The sequence below is a fragment of the Sarcophilus harrisii genome, chromosome 4 (genome assembly GCF_902635505.1).
Source record: "Sarcophilus harrisii chromosome 4, mSarHar1.11, whole genome shotgun sequence".
Taxonomy (NCBI): Eukaryota; Metazoa; Chordata; class Mammalia; order Dasyuromorphia; family Dasyuridae; genus Sarcophilus; species Sarcophilus harrisii.
The window spans coordinates 86651749-86675375 of NC_045429.1; positions in this window are offsets into that span (position 1 = coordinate 86651749).

Genomic DNA, 23627 nt, shown 5'->3' on the forward strand with positions numbered 1-23627 from the left:
CTGAAAAATATCCCTCACAACCAAAAATGTCAACCCAAATATTCAATATCATCGAGATCCTTTGGAATACTGATTCTGTAAACCTTTGAATCAACCACTCCTTGCATCTTTGTATAATCCAAAATTATTATAAATATGTTTATGCCCTCAGCTAAGACAATATGAAAATGATGAACAACATAAGACAAAAGAGAAAGCCATCGGGTCATCTTGTATAGACTTCAGTCAAAACAAACCAGATCAAAATGAATGGATGCCCATCAATTGGAGAATGGTTGGGTAAATTGTGGTTTATGAATGTTATGGAATATTACTGTTCTGTAAGAAATGACCAGCAGGATGAATAAAGAGAGGCTTGGAGAGACTTACATGAACTGAGGCTAAGTGAAATGAGCAGAACCAGGAGATCATTATATACTTCAACAATGATACTGTATGAGGATGTATTCTGATGGAAGTGGATTCTTTGACAAAGAGACCTAATTCAGTTTCAATTGATCAATGATGGACAGAAGCAGCTACACCCAAAGAAAGAACACTGGGAAATGAATGTAAACTGTTTGCATTTTTGTTTTTCTTCCCAGGTTATTTTTACCTTCTGAATCCAATTCTCCCTGTGCAACAAGAAAACTGTTTGGTTCTGCACACATACATTGTATCTAGAATATACTACGACATATTCAACATATATAGGACTGCTTGCCATCTAGGGGAGGGGGCGGAGGGAGGAAGGGGAAAAATTGGAACAGAAGTGAGTGCAAGGGATAATGTTGTAAAAAATTACCCTGGCATGTGTTCTGTCAATAAAAATTTATTATAATAAATAAAAAAATAAAAAGGAAAAAAAACAAACAAACCAGGTCTCTTAATCAATATTCTGGAGTCTATCAGTCAATTACTTTCAAATCAAATTGAACTATTACTGCCTACAAATATTTTCTTATGCTATATCTGGTTATTATGAGGAATTGTTAAATGTTTTACTGAAATCCACATTTTTATATTCACAATATTCTCCTCATCTCCCTTATTTTTTTTAAGAAGGAAAAGAAATAAAAATGAGGGGAAAATAATAAAAGAGTTTTATAAACAAATAATTATATACTGTAAAGTATTTACTACCAAATGGTGAAATTTTGATGTTATTTTTGTTTTATATATTATTTATTTCTTATATCTGCCCCTATGTGAAATATACTGATTATAGTTATCTTACTAAAAATCCTTTGTAAAGTACATTATGAGGGTATTCAGGAAAATGTGGGAGAATGATGATGTATTAGGAACTTAAAGGTAAAAGTTCCCCTACAAAATCATAATGAAATTCTAAAAATTCACCAGATTAAAATCCAAAAATAAACAAAATAAGCTATCAACTTCTCTCCCTCAGTCTCAAGCTTAAAAACAAACTGCCAGGATGCCACTGTAACAAAATTAGAGCTTAGAAAACAGTTTCACATGACAAAGTACAAAAACTTATAACCAATACTAATCCTGAGACAGATGTCTAGCTAGATACATAAACAGAAATACATACATATATATATATATATATATATATATATATATATATAAATAAAACATAGAAAACCATATGTATATGCATATATCTATATATAGTGTGTCAGTGACAGGTTTTGCATCTCAATCTTCCTGTCTCCAAGTTTGACTCTTTATTTACTATATCTGATTTCCTTAATGTCTTGTTAATATTCAACATTATAAAAGAAATTATATCCATTTGAAATTTTGAAGTATTTCCAAAATAGCTACAACTAAGAAAATTTATTTAATGAGACAGGGGATTAAGATTGCTGAATAAGATCTAAAATCATAGAAATCCTAATTTAGACAAGATTGAAACCAAGCCAAGTCTTTTAATTTTTTTGTTTCTTATGTTATGGCTGGTGTACTTTAGAAGTCATAGCTACATTTGGGAAAGCAGATAAACCAAGAATGAGAAGATCAGTGTTAGGTTTGCTATGGCCATCTTAACAAATTATATCAATCATCTTATGTTCAATAAAAATTACTGCAAAATTTTACAACTGTGACACCACTTTGAATTGAACCACAATTGAATACAACTGATTGGTTGTCATAAATCATGCTATCTTTATCACAATGTATATTATTTGGTTCATTCATATCACAAAGCTTTGTGAGTTGACATTGAACTTGTATGGAGTCAGGAACATCAAGGTTTCAATGGCTCCTTGATACATCCAGGATAATATATAAAATGCTCTATTTTACTTTTTAATCACTTCATAACTTGATCCTTTCCTATCTTTTCTAGTATTTTTACTCCACTTTATTATCCTAAGATACTGAGCTCTTTGCTATCCCTGTAGAAGACAGTACATCATCTTATTCATTGTATTTCACTAGTGGTATTCTCTGTCTATAATGTTCTTTTTGCCTCTTTTTCCTGGCTTTCTTTGCTTCTTTTGCCAGAAGCCTTTCCCCTTCTATCTTGCATATATCTTGTTTATCAAAATTATTTGCATTTTGTCTCTTTTGTAAAGCTATAAGCTTCTTGGGAGGAGAGACCATTTTTATCTTTCATTTATATCACAAGTAATTTCATTGATTAAAAAAGTATCTACTACATCCCAGAATGTATACTAAGAGCTAAGATGTTAAGGGACAGGTCAGTTCTCCTAAAGCCTCCACAGCTGTGGATCACATGAACTTCGTTGTTATTTTTTTCTAGGTCATTAAAATAGTTTTTTGGGAGTCTAATTGATGTAGCGCTATACATAAATAGATTAGTTTAGGTAGTATTGTCATCTTTATTATAAGTCATCAGCATTCTTATATATTACTAACAAAATCCACCAGTTAGAGTGAAATTCCATTTAGAGTAACTACTGACAGTATAAAATATTTAGGAATCTATCTGCCAAGGGAAAATCAGAAACTATATGAGCAAAACTACAAAACTTTTTCCACATAAATAAAGTCAGATCTAAGTAATTGGAAAAATATTAAATGCTCTTGGATTGGGCAAGCAAATATAATAAAGATGAAAATACTACCTAAACAATATTTCTTATAATTTTGAATCAGCCCTGCATTCCTGGTATAAATCCTACTTGGTCATAGTGTATTATCCTGCTGATAAGTTGCTGTAATCATTTTACTAATATTTAATTTAATTTTTTTCCATCAATATCTATTAGGAAGATTTTTCTTCAATTTTTTTTCTCTATAGGCTCTTCCTGGTTTAGGTTCAGTCCTATATTTGTGTCATAGAAGGGAATTTGGCAGGACTGCTTCTTTACTTATTTTTTTCAAATATTTTGCATAGTATTGGAATTAATTGTTCTTTAAATGTTTGGTGGACTTCAGTTGTGAATTGATCAGGTCCTGGAGATTTTTTCTTGGGAAAGTCATTAATGGCTTCTTCATTTATTTTTCTAAACTGTAACAATTTCAATAATTTATTTTCTCTTTTGTTAATCTGAGCAATTCATATATATATATATACACATATATATATGTGTGTGTGTGTGTGTGTGTGTGTGTGTGTAAATATTCATCCATTTTGGTTAGATTGTCAGACTTGCTGCCATACAATTAAGCAAGACAGCTCCTAATTATTACTTTAATTTCTTTTTCATTGTTGGTTAAGTTCATTCTTTTCATTTGATTGATTTGATTGATTTTAATTTTGGTGTTTTTTTTTTCTTTCTTTCCTTTTGCCAATCAAATTAACCAAAGTTTTTATCTACTTTTAAAACAAATCTGACTATTGGTTTTATTCATTATTCCAATAGTTTTCTTAGTTTCATTTTATTAATCTCTCATTGGAGTATCAGAATTTCTAAATTTGACATTTAAATGGAGGGTTAATTTGTTCATTTTCTAGGTTTGTTGTTGTTGTTATTGTTGTTGTTGTTGTATGCCCAATTCATTGATTTCCTCTTTCTTTATTTTATTCATTGTAAGTATTAAGATATAAAATTTCCTGCAAGAACTGCTTTGGCTGCATCCCATAAGTTTTGGTATATTGTCTCATTATTGCAATTTTCTTGGATAAAATTATGGATTGTATCTGTGATTTGGTTGTTTGATCCACTCATTCCTTAAAAATTATATTGTTTAATTTACAATTGTTTTTTAGCCAATCTTTACCTGGCCCTTTATTGACTAGACTTTTTGATCTGAAAAGAAAGAATTTATTATTTGTTTTCCTGCATTTGATTGTGAAGTTTTTATGCCCTAATATAATAATATAATAACAATGTTTATATACTTGTCATGTAATACCAAGAAAAAGATTTATTCCTTTCTGGACCTATTCAATTTTATCCAGAGATAGATCATATGTAGTTTTTCAGGGATTCTATTAACTTCCTTACTTCCTTTCTTGTTAATTTTGTGGTTCTAATTGCTGATTTTGAGATGGAAAGGTTGAGGTCCCCCATTAGTATAGTTTTGCTGTCTATCTCTTTCTGTGACAGGTTTAATATCTTCTCTTGGAATTTGGTTACTCTACCACTTGGTGCGTAAACATTTAGTATAGTTATGACTTCAACATTTATTCAATGCTTTATCAAGATATACTTTTGTTTCTTATCTCTTTAATAAGATTTATTTTAACTTTTGCTTTTTCTGAGATCAGAATAGCTAACGCTGGTTTTTTGTTGTTGTTGTTGTTTTTGTTGTTACTTCAGCTGAAGCATAATAAATTTTGTTCCAACTATTTACCGTTACACTGTATGTGTGTTTCTGTTTTAAATGTGTCTTATAAACAACATATTTTGTTGGATTCTGTTTTTAATTCACTCTGCTCTTTACTTCCATTTTGTGAGAGAATTCATCCCATTCACATTCATTTTTATGATTACCAGCTCTGTTTCCTCTTTTCTCCTCTATATACACATTTGTTCTCTCTTTCCACCCTATTAATACTAGTGTATTTTTTTTACCCATCCATCCACTATCTTATCTCTTTCAACCTTCTTCCCTTCTTTTAGTGTTTCAACCCACTAATGTTTCCCCCCTAATGTTTCTGCCCTTCATTCTATCTTTTCCCTCCCTTTCTTTCCTCTTTCTCCTCCTACTTCATTATAGGGTTAGATAAGTTTCTATATTCAACTGAATGGTTAAGTTATTCTGACTTAGAACCAAAACTGATGAAATCAAGCTTTAGATAATTCTCATCCCCCTCCTTTTTTAAGCCACAATTGTATGTCTTTTGTATATCTTCATGTGAACTAATTATCCCATTATACCTCCCCTTTTCTTTTTTTCCAGAACAGCTCTTTACCTATCCCTTAATGACTTTTTCTTTGATGTCATCCTATAAGAGTTCATTCAAAACCATACCCTCCGATTATATTATGTTCCCCTCTGCCCCAGTGACTGATACAGTTCTTAGAGTACAGATACCATTTTTCCATCTCTGGATGTAAATAGTTTAACTTTTATTTGAATTCAGATAATTTATCTTTATTTTTAATATATATCTATATATATAAAATTAAAAAATAAATTCAAATAACATACATTCCCCTCCTATTTACATTTCTGTGTTTCTCTTGAGCCCTGTGTTTGTAGATTAATTTTTTTGTTTGTTTCTGGCTTTTTCAATAGAAATGATTGAAAGTCTCTCTTCACCTCTGCTTAAAGATGATGCTCATTCTCTCTGGATAGTTAATTCTTCATTGTAACTCTGGTCCTTTGTCTTCTAGAATGTGGTGTTACAGGCTCTCTGATCATTTATTGTAAAAGCTGCCAAATCCTGGACAATCCTAATTGTTACTCCTTCATATTTGAATTGTTTATGACTGGCATCTTGCAGTATTTTTTTCTTGAGATTGCTGTTCTGGAGTTTTGCAATAATGTTCTTTGGGCTTTTCCTTTTGGGATCCCTTTCTGAATGTGATTAATGGATTTTTTTTAATGATTATTCCTCATTCTGTTTCTAGAATATTAGGGCAGTTTTCATTGATGATCTTTTGAAGAAAACAGCTCTTTTTTTGGTCATGGCCTTTAAGTAGACCAATAAGTTTTAAATTATTTTTTCTGGATCTATTTTTCAGATCAGGTGTTTTTCCAATTAGATATTTCACAGTTTTCTCAAATTTTTTCATTCTTTTTTAGTTTGTTTGACTGATTTGTTCTGTCTCACAGAGTCATCAGTTTTCATTTGCCCTGTTCTAAGTTTTTAATGTGATTTTATTCAGTTACCTATTGTATATTTTTCCATTTGGTTAATTCTGCAGTTTAATGATTTGTTTTCTTCACTCAGTTGTTTTTCTTCCTTTTCCAAGCTGTTGATTCTCATGAGTATCTCTCATTTCCTTTCATAATTTTTTTCTTCTAACTCTTTTATTTGCCTTTTAATGTCTATTATAAGCTCTTCCACGAAGCCTCTTTCCACTTGGGATGAATTCATATCACTCTTTGAGATTTCTTCTGTGGAAATTTTGTCCTCATCTGAGTTGGTATTTTGTTTTGCCCTGTCACCACAGTAGCACAGTAGTTTTCTATGGTTAAGGTTCTTTTCTATTTCTTGCTTATTTACTTTTTCTTTTGGTATTTCTTTTTTTTTTTTTTTAAACTTTTATGACTGAGCTCTGCTCCTGTGGTAAAGAGGGTATTGTCCCAAGCTTCCTGTGCAACTCTGTGTGTTAACACTGAGCATAGGGGCCCCTTGTCTTTACAAGAGTAGCTTTGCCTGCTCTGTTTAGGAAACAGCTGGTTTCACAGAGTTGAGTTTGCCTCCTGATGTGGAACTGAAAGCTGCCCCACTGATTTGTTTTTCTACTGAACCAGGATTGAGAGTTTTAGTTGCTCATTTGCTGTGATTAAGACACTCTCACTGGTTTTTCCAGAGTCTATCAGAGCTGGGTTGTACACCCTTTTCACCACAGGAAGACTAACTTTTCTTGAAGTTTTTCTATTCTTTAGATAGAGAGTGTTTTCATTTGCTCAGACTGTTCAAAGACTTGGTTTCATCTGATTTTTGAGGGAAACTAATGCTCATTCTTTCTTTTTTTTTTTTTTTCTTTTCCTTTTTCTTTCTTTTTTTTTCTCCTGAGGCAATTGAGATTAAGTGACTTGCCCAGAATCACACAGTTAAGAAGTGTTAAGTGTCTGAGCAGAGATCTGAACTCAGGTCTTTCTAATTTGGGGACTGGTGCTCTATCCACTTATCTCTTTCAGCTGTGTCATATGTTCTCTGGCTTTGTCTTGGCAGATAGACTCCAAAATATTTTTTATTGTCTGCAGTTATTCTAAAAAGGATTTCTCTTTCTATTTAGGAGGATTACTTTTTATGATTATACCATATTTATAAGTATTCCATGATAGCTAGATATCTGGAGAATAGATGTTCAATCTAGTGCTACTATTGACTAGTATTTTCCTAAGTAGTTTAGTCTATGTAGGAGAGATGTTGCTATTACCACAAAAGTTTAGAAATCTTTTTTTTTTGAATCATTAATAGTAAGTATTATGGACAATGATAAATCTAGACTCTTCTTGACTAAACAACAAAGAAAAAATTAAACTAAAATCAAAGAACAGGTTTTAATGCTTAGCTAATGCAATCAAGAAGTCCCATATATAACAATCAATAGATCAAAAAAAAGGCCTGTAAACCTCTGTCGACATTATATTCCTCCAGATGCCAGACACAACATTTGGAGTTACAATTTGTACTAATTAATTGTCCAAATGCACATTTCAATTAAAAAAGATTTAAAGTAGGTTCAGCTCAAACTGAAAAGGTTGGGAGATTGAGAAAAGATGCATTTGTTCATTAAAGGCTTATTTTAATGTGAGATTATAACACAAAGACTTTTCACTTTGCTTTATTTAATAACATTCCTAAAGTTGAATAACTCTGAAAAAAAAACTTTCAAAATGCACACTGTATGCCATAAAAACATATTAAGGTAAATTATTATTTATCTGGGGTTGACTGTTTAATATACATCCTATTATTATTGCATAAGATTCATCCTTTGCAGGTGGTTTTCATTAAGTACAACTTACATGTTTTATTTAATATCTTTAAAAAAGGACATCCTGGTATGCACTCACTTTTTAATACAAACTCGTTCAAGCCATGATCAACCATTCATCTTTACTAATATGCTTGCCTGAGGAGGAAGTATGGTGAAGGTCATTAAAGGATCTTATGTATTATGTGGTAAATAAAAGCAGTTGTATAAAAAAAGGAATACTTTTAAGTACTTAGCTTCAATAAGGGGGAGGAGGGTATCGTTATCAGAGACATTATTTTTCTTATCAAAAGGCATCACATCAGTATTTCCAAAAAAGTCAGAACATCATTTAAGTCTTTATACATACATATACATATATACTCATATTTTATATCCTTAAAATGAAAATAAGAACATCCGTTGTTAAAAATAAGCCATGTGCATTATCTTTTTTTTCCTAAAGATCCTTCCAGCTTTAAATATCAGGACTGTGGTATGATTTTTAACTCCAGCATTTTCTCATAGGCTGCCACACTTTTATAAGGAAAGTCTGAGATTAGATATTTCCAGTATCATTCAGAAACTAAATCAGAGATTGTGCAAGAGTACATGCCTTTCTTCTAACCAAACAGGTTTAAAAAGCAATGTTTCTTCCTATTTCATCTAGGGATGGTAAACCCACTAAAGTACTTGCATATTAGGAATAGATTTAGCAAACAAATCAAAGGCAAAGGTTTCAAGGGCTGTATCTTTTTAGACTTAAGAAATAATATTGTTCCTAAACTAATCTATTTATTTATTTAGTGCTATACCAATCAGACTTCCAAGAAAATATTTTAATGATCTAGAAAAAATAACAACAAAATTCATATGGAATAATAAAAGGTCAAGAATCTCAAAAGAATTAATGAAAAAAAAATCAAATGAAGGTGGCCTAGCTGTACCTGATCTAAAACTATATTATAAAGCAGCAGTCACCAAACCATTTGGTATTGGCTAAGAAATACATTAGTTGATCAGTGGAACAGGTTAGGTTCACAAGACAGAATAGTCAACTATAGCAATTTAGTGTTTGACAAACCCAAAGATCCTCACTTTTGGGATAAGAATTCATTATTTGACAAAAACTGCTGGGATAGCTGAAAATTAGTATGGCAGAAATTAGGCATGGACCCACACTTAACACAGTATACCAAGATAAGATCAAAATGGGTCTATGATTTAGACATAAAGAACGAGATTATAAACAAATTGGAGGAACATAGGATAGTTCATCTCTCAGACTTGTGGAAGAAGAAGAAATTTGTGACTAAAGACGAACTAGAGACCATTATTGATCACAAAATAGAAAATTTTGATTACATCAAATTAAAAAGCTTCTGTACAAACAAAACTAACGTAAACAAGATTAGAAGGGAAGCAACAAACTGGGAAAACATCTTCACAGTTAAAGGTTCTGATAAAGGCCTCATTTCCAAAATATATAGAGAGCTGACTCTAATTTATAAGAAACCAAGCCATTCTCCAATTGATAAATGGTCAAAGGATATGAACAGACAATTTTCAGATGATGAAATTGAAATTATTACCACTCATATAAAAGAGTGTTCCAAATCATTATTAATCAGAGAAATGCAAATTAAGACAACTCTGAGATACCACTACACACCTGTCAGATTGGCTAAGATGACAGGAAAAAATAATGATGAGTGTTGGAGGGGATGTGGGAAAACTGGGACACTGATATATTGTTGGTGGAGCTGTGAACGAATCCAACCATTCTGGAGAGCAATCTGGAATTATGCCCAAAAAGTTATCAAACTGTGCATACCCTTTCTTCAAGCAGTGTTTCTACTGGGCTTATACCCCAAGGATATACTAAAGAAGGGAAAGGGACCAGTATGTGCCAAAATGTTTGTGGCAGCCCTGTTTGTAGTGGCTAGAAGCTGGAAACAGTGGATGCCCATCAATTGGAGAATGGTTGGGTAAATTGTGGTATATGAATGTTATGGAATATTATTGTTCTGTAAGAAATGACCAGCAAGATGAATACAGAGAAGCTTGGAGAGAATTACATTAACTGATGCTAAGTGAAATGAGCAGAACCAAGAGATCATTATATACGTCAACAACGATACTGTATGAAGATGTAATCTGATGGAAGTGGATTTCTTTGACAAAGAGACCTAATTCAGTTTCAATTGATCAATGATGGACAGAAGCAGCTACACCCAAAGAAAAAAACACTGGGAAATGAATGTAAACTGTTTGCATTTTTGTTTTTCTTCCCGGGTTATTTCTACCTTCTGAATCCAATTCTCCCTGTGCAACAAGAAAACTGTTTGGATCTGCACACATACATTGTATCTAGGATATACTAGGACATATTCAACATATATAGGACTGCTTGCCATCTAGGGAGGGTGGAAGGTGGGAGGGAAAAATCGGAACAGAAGTGAGTGCAAGGGATAATGTTGTAAAAAAAATTACCCTGGCATGGATTCTGTCAATAAAAAGTTACTATAATAAAAAAAAAAAGAAATAATATTGTTAACTTTTTTTTAAAGCATACTAATACAATAATATTGAGAATGATCTGTTATTTCATTAAAATGAAAATGTTCTGGTATGACAACTCTATTTTTTAGTGAAGCTACTTGAGAAGGTAATTAAGGTTTCCCAATTATAAATACTGAAGCAAGAAGAGAACTGAGGCTTTCTGATTCCAAGTCCATGTAATAGAATATTTGACTTGAAGTTAAAATCAGGAAGAATTGGGTTCAAATCCCATGAGATGCATGAGATCTAGTAATGCTCATTGAGACTCTTTTTTTATCTTAAAGTTCTTATGGGAATAATTGAAATGATGTTTCTCAGAGTTTCTGTGTGGATTAAATAAGAAAATATGTGAAAAGTATTTTGCAAAACCTGAAAAGTACAATAGAATTTATTTATCACATATATAAATATATACACATATAAGTACACACATATGTATATAATATATATGCATATAACATATACATATATAATGTAATATATATGCATATGTATGTTGTATAATATAATGCTTCTCTATTAAAATATATGAAAAGAAAATATTATAAACATAATTAGGGAAAATCTTCTGCAAATCAAAGTATAAATATTTTTATAAGAGGGTGTGATATTATAGACAGAATATTGGATCTCGAGTGAGAGGATCTGGGTTCACATACTACCTTTTATACCCTACATGATCTTGGATAATAATCTTTACTTTTCTTTGACTGTTTTCTTCATTCACAAAATGAAAGGCTTAATATTCTTTTTAAATTCTTTCCCAGTTATACATCAGTAATTAAAAAAAAACTTTACTTTTTTAAAAAATACATATTTCTTTATGAAACATGTTGGGAGAGAAAAATAAGAACAAAGGGGAAAAATTGTGGAAGAGAAGAAAATCAGAAAAAATACTTTGTTTATTTACATTCAATCTCCACAGTTGTTTTTCTGGATACAGATGGTATTTTCTATCCAAAGTTTATTGGTATTACCTTGGAGATCTGAACCAGTGAGAAGAAACAAGTCTTTAATAGATGATCATCATAAATTCTTGTTGTTACTGTGTACAATATATTCTTGGTTCTGTTTGTTTTCACTCAGCATTGGTTCTTGTAAATCTTTCCAGGTCTTTCTAAAATTAGCTAGTTCATCATTTTTATAAGAACAATATTCCATTAGCTTTACATACCACAATTTATTCAGCCATTTCCAAAATGATGAGTATCTACTCATTTTCCAATTCTTTGATACCACAAAAATAGCTGCTACAAACAGTTTTGCAAATGTGGGAACTTTTTCCTCCTTTATGATTTCTTTAGGATATAGACACAGCAATGGCACTGCTGGGTCAACAGGTATGCACAGTTTTATTCTCTCCATAAAGGTTGGATCATTTCCTACCATCACCAATGCATTATTGTCCCAGTTTTTCCACATCCCTGCCAACATTTATCATTATCATTTTCTGTCATCTTAGCCAATCTGATACGTGTGAGATCCTATTTCAGAGTTGTTTTACTTTGCATTTCTCTAACCAATAGTGGTTGGAAATCAGCTACTTTTTATAGATTATTATGGATTCTCATTCTCTGGGTGTTGTGAACCTGGGCAGTGAATTTTTATTTCTGTGATTTCAATAATGTAAATACTCACTCTTCTTTCAAAGCCTGCATCCCCTATGTGCCATGGTAGAAAGGCTTCAAGAATAATTAAACCCTACTAACTACATCTACATCCACCCACCTGCCCTCCTCCATTCCTGCCCTCCTCCACACAATCACATTACATCACATCATATCACTTACCACTTAGTGTTAAGCCTTAACTTGCTATACTACAGTGAATTTTCTAGGGTGATCCTTAATAAGGAGATGGGTAATCCATCAGCAAGTTTACAACAGAAGGCTTTTTAAGTTCCAGTTAGAATTCACAATCCATTAACTTTGTCCTTTAGAAGTCAGGTCTTTTTTTGTGCTATGAAATGTCATTCATATAAGCCTTAGGTGGGGAAAATTTAACTAACATGTCATTATTTTGAGCTCCTCTTATGAAATTTGAGTAATTTAATGAAATAAAATCTACTAACTTTCAGTTTTTTGGATCCTCTGGGTTCTTTATAGGACTTTCTGCTAACTGTTCCAACTCCCTAGATAAGAACTCATGTCTCCAAGGATGTTCCAGAATTCTAATTAGAATAAGCTAAGATGCTTTCAAGAGTTTAAAATGGAAGGCAAATTAAAAATTGATCCATGGAATAATTTTACACCTCTAACAGTGAGTGAAATGATTTCTTGGGTTTAAGTAGATAGTTTTTATCTACTTGTTTGGCATCATTCCTTTGTATACAGAATACTTGATTTCTTTAAGGCAGTAGGAGCCTCATAAATCTCTCTGAGAAGTTTTACTGGTGAACATTTCTACTACGAATAGCTCTGATATTACAGGCAATTAATTATACTTTCCAAATTTGTACCATAAATGATATTCTTGAGTAAAATCCCTGGAATTTCAATGTACTAATCTCTAGTTTCCCTGTTGTTGAAATTTTAATTCTGCTTCCTTTATACATTTCCCATAATGGCAATGTGAGGCAGTGAGAAAAAGTGATAGGAATTTTTTTTCTTTTAGAAAATAATAAAAAGTTTTCTTTCTTTCTTTTTAAAAGTTATACTCAGTTTTTATACAGTCAGCTAAATATCATCCATGACAATGAAGGAGAAGAGTGAACTCATGTGGCTGTTCTTACAGCAGACTTACTTCTATAATTATATTTTGGTTAGATTAATATTGTTTAGTTGAGCATAAAGCAAATAGGCCAATTTTTGCAGTCCTGGAGTAGATTGTGACTGGAGAAAGCAAACCAAAATGTTAATTTTTTCACATGGAATCCCTGCATGTATAAATGAGAATTCCCTGTAAGGTGTTCTAATACTATAATTCATTGTCAGATACATTACCATTTTGATGGAATATTTTACTTTCATACCATGTCTTTGTTCTATTTCAGAGAATGTCATTCTTGAGAAGCAACAGTGTAATGGATAGGAGTCTTTTCTTAGAATCTAACTTCTGCCTACTAAATGTACTGGCTATATGATTACAAGAACATAATTTAAAGAAATCATTTAAGCTCTCTGTATTAAGAAGAGACCAGTTGTCAGTCTTTGTGGAAGGAGATAATTTTTTTTATTAAAGCTTTTTATTTTCTCTTTTGCTGAGGCAGTCAGGGTTAAGTGACTTGCCCAGGGTCATACAGCTAGAAAATGTTTAGGGTTGGAGGCCAAATTTGAATTCAGATCCTCCTGACTTCAGGGCTTATTACTCTATCTACTATGCTACCTAGCTGTCGCAAAGATTTTTATTTTCAAAACATATGCATGGAAAATTTTTCAACATTGACCCTTGCAAAACCTTGTGTCCCAAATTTTCCCCTCCTTCCTCTCACCCCTACCCCTAAATGGCCAGTAATCCAACATGTTAAATTTGATAAAATATATGTTAAATACAATATATGTATACATATTCATACAAGTGTCTTGCTACACAATAAAAATTAGATCAAAAACATAAAAACATGAAAAGAAAGCAAAATACAAGCAAGCCTCAATCATCTCATTGTTGGAAAGAGTCAAGTCCATTAGAATTGATCATGGCATAATCTTGTTGTTCCTATGTACAATGATCTCCTGGTTCTGATCACTTCACTTAGCATCAGTTCATGTAAGTCTCTCCAGACCACTCTAAAATATTTTTGCTGATCATTTCTTATAGAACAATAACATGCCATAATATTCATAAACCATAACGTATTCAGCCATTCTCTAATTGATGAATATCCACTCAGTTTCCAGTTTCTTGCCACTACCACCAAAGACAGCCATAATCATTTTTGCACATATATGTCCCTTTCCCTACTTTAAGATCTCTTTGGGATATGAGCCAAAATCACTACTGTCTCAAAGGGTATGCATAGTTTGATAACTTTTTGAGCATAGTTCCAAACTGCTCTCCAGAATGGCTAGATCTCTTTACAATTCCACCAACAATGTATAAGGATCCCAGTTTTCCCACATCCCCTCCAATATTCATCATTATCTTTTCCTGTCATTTTAGCCATTTTGACAGTTGTGTACTGGTATCTCAGAGTTGTCTTAATTCGCATTTCTCTGATCAATAGTGATTTAGAGCATCTTTTCATATGACTAGAAAAGGTTTTAACTTCTTCATCTGAAAATTGTCTATTTATATCCTTTGACCATTCATTTGGAGAATGGCTTGTATTCTTATTAATTTTGGTCAGTTCTCTATATTTAAGAAATGAGACGTTTATCAGAACCCTTGAATGTAAAAATGTTTTCCCAATTTATTGATTTCCTTCTAATGCTGACTTCATTGTTTTTTTTTTTTTTTTTTTGTACAAAAAATTTTAATTTAGTATAATCAAAAGTATTTACTTGGTGTTCAGTAATGAGTTCCAATTCATCTCTGGTCACAAATTCCTTCCGTCTGTGGGAGAGAATTTTTAAAATGAGTGTTCCTTATAACTATGAAATCACTAATCTGAACCAAAACAAAACATTCAATGCTGTTGAAAAAATTCTAGTTAATATTTAAGATCCTATCAATTGAATAGTTTTAGTAATCATCTAGATATGAATATAAGTCATGTTTTCCCTTTACTTCACTTCAGTATTTTATTAAGAAACTAGGGAATTATAACCAAATATAACTGACTGAGGAAAGAAATGTTTAATTATAAAGATATTCACTAAATATTTTCCTCCTCTGTGGGTAATAGTGTGGACATTTTAATAAACTATTTTCTTTGTATGTTATGTATTTTTTTCTTGATGAGCAAGGTCATCTTTGCCCAGGAAGCTCAGTGAAATTCATATGTAGTTACAAGGTAATGAATTTGAGTGTTAAGTGTAATTATATATACTGTTATATATAATAAATAAATATATGCATACACATATATTTTCCAATTTGAGGCTAGATCTTCTATTTTATATTTTTAAAATATCAGTGGCAAAATACTGGCAATTACATCTGCTATTTTTAGGCAGTTTATAGAAAGATAAGTAAAAATGCAGATAGAATATGGTTCTTAGATTAAGAAGATGTGAGTTTTAATATTTCTGAAGATGTAACTTACTGCTTTATCTTAGGTAAACATTGTTCTATTAAAATTAAAAGAAATTATATTTTCCCTGTAATCTCTATATCAATTTGTAAAAAGAAAAAAAATTCTTATAAATTAAATAACCTCAATAGGTGGTTACAAAAATATGTTTCTTTTTATACTCTAAATCTCTCATGTCTCTATAATGAAGAGAAGATTAAGACTGGTCCTATACCATTTTCTTATTAATCCTTTTTACAGCTAATTGATTTTGTCCTGTAATTACTTTTGTCTCTAAACTTGATTTCCTGAATTCATTTGTCCTATAATTATTTAAGTTTAAACATCTAGTTCTATTGCTCAAGGAATTTTTGCTAACCTGGCAGAATGTGTGAGAAAACACGGGAATTTGTACCTGATTCCTTTACTTCATCAAGCTATCTTTCTGAGTAGATTCTGCATCATTGGAACCTACAAAGAGATTGAGCTGAACAATTTTTAGTTTAAGATAACTTGGAAGGACTTCAGGAAAAATTAGTCCCACTTAGGTGAAAAGAGAGTTTAATATAGCACAGATGCTGTCTAGGCAATCCAGTGGGAGACTCTTAGCCACAGCACATATCAGCAACTGAGACTGCTTTATTCTGGCTACCTGTGGAACTTCAAGTCTCAGTACAGAAAGCAAACTGCCAACTTTCAGAAACTAGACAACAACAGGCTGAACTAGGTTAGGCTATCCAAGCTCAGTAAATAAGTCACCAAACAACTGATACTTCTTTGCTTAGATCTAAATAATCCTGCCCATGTCATCCAGCACATGAAGCTTGGAACAGTGCCCTCTCTACTCCAGGAGCAGAGCACAATTTTAATAGCCACGAAATTGTTCAAAAAAGGAGCAAGAAACAAACAAACAAAAAAAGAACTTTGACAATAGAAAACTACTATAATGACAATAAAAATTAAAACTCCATCTCAGAAGAGGAGAAAAGGCTTATATGTGAAACCTCACAGGTAGATATAAATACTATAGTTTCAAACCCAAAAAGCATTAATGGAAGAGCTTAGGAAAAAAATAAAGGCAAATAAGAAATGCAGAAGAAAAATGAGGGGAAAATGAAATAGTCAACAGCTTTGGGGGAAAAAAGAACAAAAAAACTGACTGAAGAAAAGATTTCCTTAAAAAATACAATTGGCAAAAAACAAGCCAAAAAAAAAAATCCACGGAAGAAAAGTACTCCTTTAAACTCTTTTAAAAATAGAATTAGTCAAATGGAAAAGTAGGTCCAAAAGCTAATTAAAGAAAAGCATACCTTAAACATTAGAACTGGGCATATGGAAGCTAATAACCTTATAAAACATCAAGAATCAGTCCAATAAAATCAAAAGAAATTGAACAAAATATAAAATAATTTATTGGAATAACTAACCTGAAAAAAGAGATCTAGAAAAAATAATTTAATAAGTACTATGCTACTTGGAAGCCATGATCAAAAATCATCCTGGACAGCATCTTTCAAAAAATTTTCAAGGAAAACTGCCTTGATAACCTAGAAATAGAAGGTAAAATAGAAATTGAAACAATCAAGTGATCACATACTGAAAGAATAGTAAAATGAACATCCCGAGGAATATTGTAGGCAAATTCCAGAATAGTCAGATAAAGGAGAAAATATTGCAAGTAGTCAGAAAGAAACAATTCAAATATCAAGGGGACACAGTCAAATTCAAACAGGACTTAGTGGCTTCTATCTTAAAGGAACAGAGGGTTTAAAATATGATATTCCAGAAGACAAAGTATCTTGGGCTACAACAAATATCAATTATTGAGCAAAACTGAGCACAATCTTTCAGGAGAAAAGATTAATAGTCAATGTAATAGAAGACTTTCAATCATTTCAGAGGAAAAGATCAGAAGTGAACAGAAAATTCAATCTTCAAATGTCAATCTCGAGAGGAGCATAAAAATAAACAGGGATGGGAGAAAAAATTATTTATGGTTTAAAATGTTTTCTTCTTCACACAGGAAGATGATACTTAAAATTATTGGGAATTGCATCTTTATTGTGGTGTTTAGAAGGCATATATGTAGAGAAAGGATGTGGGTATAATTTGACTTTAATACAATTATATAAAAAAGAAATAAAGGATAAAAAATATTATACTGGGCAAAGAGGAAAGGGGGGATATTAAAAGATAAATTACTTTGCATGAACAGGTACAAAAGACCTATTACCAAAGAGGAAAAGAAGAGAGGGTGATGAGCATTCGTTGAACTTTTATCTCATAAGATTTAGCTCAAAGAGTGAATAGCATATATACTCAGTTGGGTATAGAAAGCTATGTTATCATATAGAGATTGTGATGAGAAAGAATTGAAAACTTAAAGGATGTCCATCAATTGGATAATGACAGAACAAACTGTGAAAAACTAATGTAAATGAATACACTTGTTCTGTAAACAAAGCTTCCACAAAACTCCAAAATTTCCATTTAATTTCTAATACTGAATCATGATTTAGTATATTGACCATAGTCATTTAAAACTGCAATGGAGAAAGATTATGTGGAAGGGATAAAGGCATAATTAAGATGACTTATTTTGTTTCTAATATTTTCATTCTATTTATTTACTTTAAAAGTATGTTCGTTTAACATAGCTTTAACAAATTTATTTCATTTATCTTTTTATTTAAAAAGATAGATCAGATGAACATGGCTCTCTTTAATAATGAGGTGATTCAAACCACTACCACTTGTTCAGTGAAGATAGCCATCTCCACCCAGAGAGAGAACTGAAGGAACAGATTGTGGAACACAACATTCTCACTCTTTGTGTTATTTGCTTGCATTTTTCCCCAGTTTTTTTTTCTTCCTTCTTGATCTGATTTTTTTCTTGTGCAGCAAGATAATTGCATAAATATGTATACATATATTGGATTTAACATGTATTTCAACATATTTAACATGTATCAGACTACCTGCCAGCTAGGAGAGGGGTGGGGGGAAGGAGGGGAAATTTTGGAACAAAAGGTTATGCAAGGGTCAATGCTGGAAAAATTATCCATGCGTATGCTTTGTAAGTAAAAAAGCTCTAATAAAAAAGATAGATCAGAGAAATGCCATTCTTTTTAAAATCATTTTATATTTGATTCTAAATTTAACCATTCATTCTAACTCCCATGAGAAAACATCATTAGCTGAAGCATAACTGACTGACTTATTCTAAAGAATAACTTTCAGAAAAGTTCATCTACCCTTCAGTTTTGTTTCTAAATATATTTGTAGTAGCTTGAAGAATATGAAGGAATATAGAAGTTACTTGAAAACTAGTAACACACAGTGTAAGTACATAACATTTGTCATTTGAATTGCAAAAATACCAGTGGCAAGTGGCTGAGAACATACTTTCACATAATTACTTATTTTATAGAGTTCCATGAAAATGAAATACATATATACATATGGTTATATATATGAATTTATGTATATATTATGTATGACTAAATATATATGTAGACATGTAATACATACGTATATGTACATAGTAAAATATAATTATCATAGATATCTATTTTCTTTGGATTTCTCAAGAATAGTTGTTTTAAGGGGGCAATTGGGATTAAAGAACAAGGAAGAGAGAGGTATACAATCATTTTGAACAACTAATGATCTAGTCAGGAATATTGTTTGAATAATTGCCAGTTTTTTAAAAAAGCTAAGACAAAAGAATAGCCCTGAAATGACTTGCAGGAGGCAAAAGTATATTGAATGGGTGTTTGAAAACATAAAGACACATTCAATATAGATGGAAGAGTCTGCCATATTAATAATATAAGCAAACCATATAAATCACTATTAATCTCTCGGTTTAGGCATGGTAAATAAATAAGAACACTACATAATCATTATAAATTTTCCTTAAAATGCCTTTTTTTTTAATAACTATAATGGGAAAAAGTAAATTTCACTAAATCCTTGGGTCAATGACCTTTGGATAAAACATAAATCATATGGTGATATCAAACGCTCTAGTAAATAATGAGGCTCAATGAAATCAAATGTATTTGCCTATATATGATTTCTTTTCTAATTATACATGATATTGTCTCAAGCACTAGTCTGTGGGAAAAGATCATCCTTTTCTTCTTTATTTCCTCCATCCCTCCCTCCTTTCTTCCTTTTTCCCCTTCCTTCCTTTCTTCTTCCCTCCCTCCCTCCATCCCTTTTCTTTTCTTTCTTTCTTTCATTCATTCTTTCTTTCTTTCATTATTGTATTGCTGAGAAGAACTAAGTATATTTTACAATGGATCATTGCAGTGTTGCTGTTACAACATTTGGTTCAATAGACAGCATGAATTAATATGTCTTTCCAGGTTTATTTTTTAACCCATTTATTCATTTTTTCTTTAAAATAGTATTACATTACATTTATATAATGTGATTTCTTTAGGCATTTCCCAACTGATGAGCATAGCTTCAATGTCCAATTCTTTTTCAGCACAAAAAGAATTGATATAAATTTTTTTTTCTATATCTAGGTTCTTTACCCATTTTTATAATCAATTTTGAATACAGACTTAGTAGTAGTACAGATGAATTATATACAGTGTCATAAGTCTTTGGGTATAGCTACAAATTGCTCAACAGAATAGGTGAATCAGTTCTGAATTTCACCAACAATGCAATACTGTTCCAATTTTCCTACATCTCCAACATTTGTTATTTTCCTTTTCTGTCATATTAGCCTGTCTGATGGGTTTTAGGTACTACTCTGGATTTTTTTTTTAATTTGTATCTCTTTGATCAATAGGGATTTAGATTTTTTCATATGATTATACATAACTTTGTTCTTTTTGTTTGGCAAATGTCATATTGTTTGATCATTTTTAATTGGGGAATGATGTTTTTTCTTATGTCTTATTTTGATTTTATTTTTTATTTTTTTTAAGGTTTTTTATTTATTTATTTTTAATAAATTTTTATTGACTTTCCATGCCAGGGTAATTTTTTACAACATTATCCCTTGCACTCACTTCTGTTCTGATTTTCCCCCTCCCTCCCTCCACCCTCTCCCCCAGATGGTAAGCAGTCCTTTACGTGTTAAATAGGTTACGGTAGATCTTGGATACAATATATGTGTGCAGAACTGAACAGTTCTCTTGTTGCTCAGGGAGAATAGGATTTAGAAGGTATAAATAACCTGGGAAGAAGAACAAAAATGCAAGTAGTTTACATTCATTTCCTAGTGTTCTTTCTTTGGGTGTAGCTGTTTCTGTCCATCCTTGATCAATTGAAACTAAGTTAGATCTTCTCTTTGTTGAAGAAATCCACTTCCATCAGAATACATCCTCATACAGTATTGTTGTTGAGGTATATAATGATCTCCTGGTTCTGCTCATTTACTGCAGCATCAGTTCATGTAAGTTCGCCAATCCTCTCTGTATTCATCCTGCTGGTCATTTCTTACAGAACAATAATATTCCATAATATTCATATACCACAATTTACTCAACCATTCTCCAATTGATGGGCATCCATTTATTTTCCAGCTTCTGGCCACTACAAACAGGGCTTCCACAAACATTTTGGCACATACAGGTCCCTTTCCCTTCTTTAGTATCTCCTTGGGGTATAAGCCCAGTAGAAACACTGCTGGATCAAAGGGTATGGACAGTTTGATAACTTCTTGGGCATAGTTACAAATTGCTCTCCAGAATGAATGGATGTGTTCACAATTCCACCAACAATGTATCAGTGTCCCTGTTTTCCCACATCCCCTCCAACATTCCATGTTATCTTTCCCTGGCATTCTGGCCAATCTGACAGGTGTGTAGTGGTATCTCAGAGTTGTCTTAATTTGCATTTCTCTGATCAATAGTGATTTGGAATACTCTTTCATATGAGTGGTAATAGTTTCAATTTCATCATCTAAAAATTGTCTGTTCATATCATTTGACCATTTATCAATTGGAGAATGGCTTGATTTCTTATAAATTAGAGTCAATTCTCTCTATATTTTGGAAATGAGTCCTTTATCAGAACCTTTGACTGTAAAAATGTTTTCCCAGTTTATTGTTTCCCTTCTAATCTTCCCTGCATTAGTTTTGTTTGTACAAAAACTTTTCAATTTGATATAATCAAAATTTCCTATTTTGTAGTCAATAGTGATCTCTAGTTTGTCTTTGGTCATAAATTCCTTCCTCTTTCCACAGGTCTGAGAGGTGAACTATCCTATGCTCTTCCAATTTATTTATGATCTCATTCTTTATGCCTAGATCATGAACCCATTTTGACCTTATCTTGGTGTACGGTGTTAAGTGTGGGTCAATGCCTAGTTTCTGCCATACTAATTTCCAATTTTCCCAGCAATTTTGTCAAATAATGCATTCTTATCCCAAAAACTGGGGTCTTTTGAATCTAACCTATTTCATTGATCAACTAGCCTATTTCTTAGCCAATACCAGATGGTTTTAGTAACCACTGCCTTATAATATAATTTTAGATCGGGTAGAGCTAGGCCACATTCATTTGATTTCTTTTTCATTAGTTCCCTTGAAATTCTTGACCTTTTGTTTTTCCATATGAACTTTGTTGTTATTTTTTCTAAGTCATCAAAATAGTTTTTGGGAAGTCTGATTGGTATAGTGCTAAATAAATAGATTAGTTTAGGTAGTATTGTCATCTTTATTATATTTGCTCGCCCAATCCAAGAGCATTTAATATTTTTCCAGGTAGTTAGATCAGACTTAATTTGTGTGGAAAGTGTTTTGTAGTTTTGCTCATAAAGTTTCTGATTTTCCCATGGCAGATAGATTCCTAAATATTTTATACTATCAGTAGTTACTTTAAATGGAATTTCTCTTTGTAACTGACTGTTGGATTTTGTTAGTGATATATAAGAATGCTGATGACTTATGAGGGTTTATTTTATAACCAGCAACTTTGCTAAAGTTGCGGACTTTTTTTTTTTAATAGTAACTTTTTATTGACAGAACCCATGCCAGGGTAATATTTTACAACATTATCCCTTGCACTCACTTCTGTTCTGATTTTTCCCTCCCACCCTCCACCCCCTCCTCTAGATGGCAAGCAATGCTATATATGTTGAATATGTTGTAGTATATCCTAGATACAATGTATCTGTGCAGATCCAAACAGTTTTCTTGTTGCACAGGGAAAATTGGATTCAGAAGGTAAAAATAACCTGGGAAGAAAAACAAAAATGCAAACAGTTTACATTCATTTCCCAGTGTTTTTTCTTTGGGTGTAGCTGCTTCTGTACTTCATTGATCAATTTAAACTGAATTAGGTCTCTTTGTCAAAAAAATCCACTTCCATCAGATTACATCTTCATACAGTATCATTGTTGACGTATATAATGATCTCTTGGTTCTGCTCATTTCACTTAGCATCAGTTCATGTAATTCTCTCCATGCCTCTCTGTATTCATCCTGCTGGTCATTTCTTACAGAACAATATTCCGTAACAATCATATACCACAATTTACCCAACCATTCTCCAACTGATGGACATCCATTCATTTTCCAGTTTCTAGCCACTAAAAACAGGGCTGCCACAAACATTTTGGCACATACTGGTCCTTTTTCCTTCTTTAGTATCTCTTTGGGGTATAAGCCCAGTAGAAACACTGCTGGATCAAAGGGTATGCACAGTTTGATAACTTTTTGGGCATAATGCCAGATTACTCTCCAGAATGGTTGGATTCGTTCACAACTCCACCAACAATGTATCAATTCCCAGTTTTCCTACATCCCCTCCAACACTCATCATTATTTTTTCCTGTCATCTTAGCCAATCTGACAGGTGTGTAGTGGTATCTCAGAGTTGTCTTAATTTGCATTTCTCTGATTAAAATGATTTGGAACACTTTCATATGAGTGGTAATAATTTCAATTTCATCATCTGAAATTTGTCTGTTCATATCCCTTGACCATTTATCAATTGGAGAATGGCTTGGTTTCTTATAAATTAGA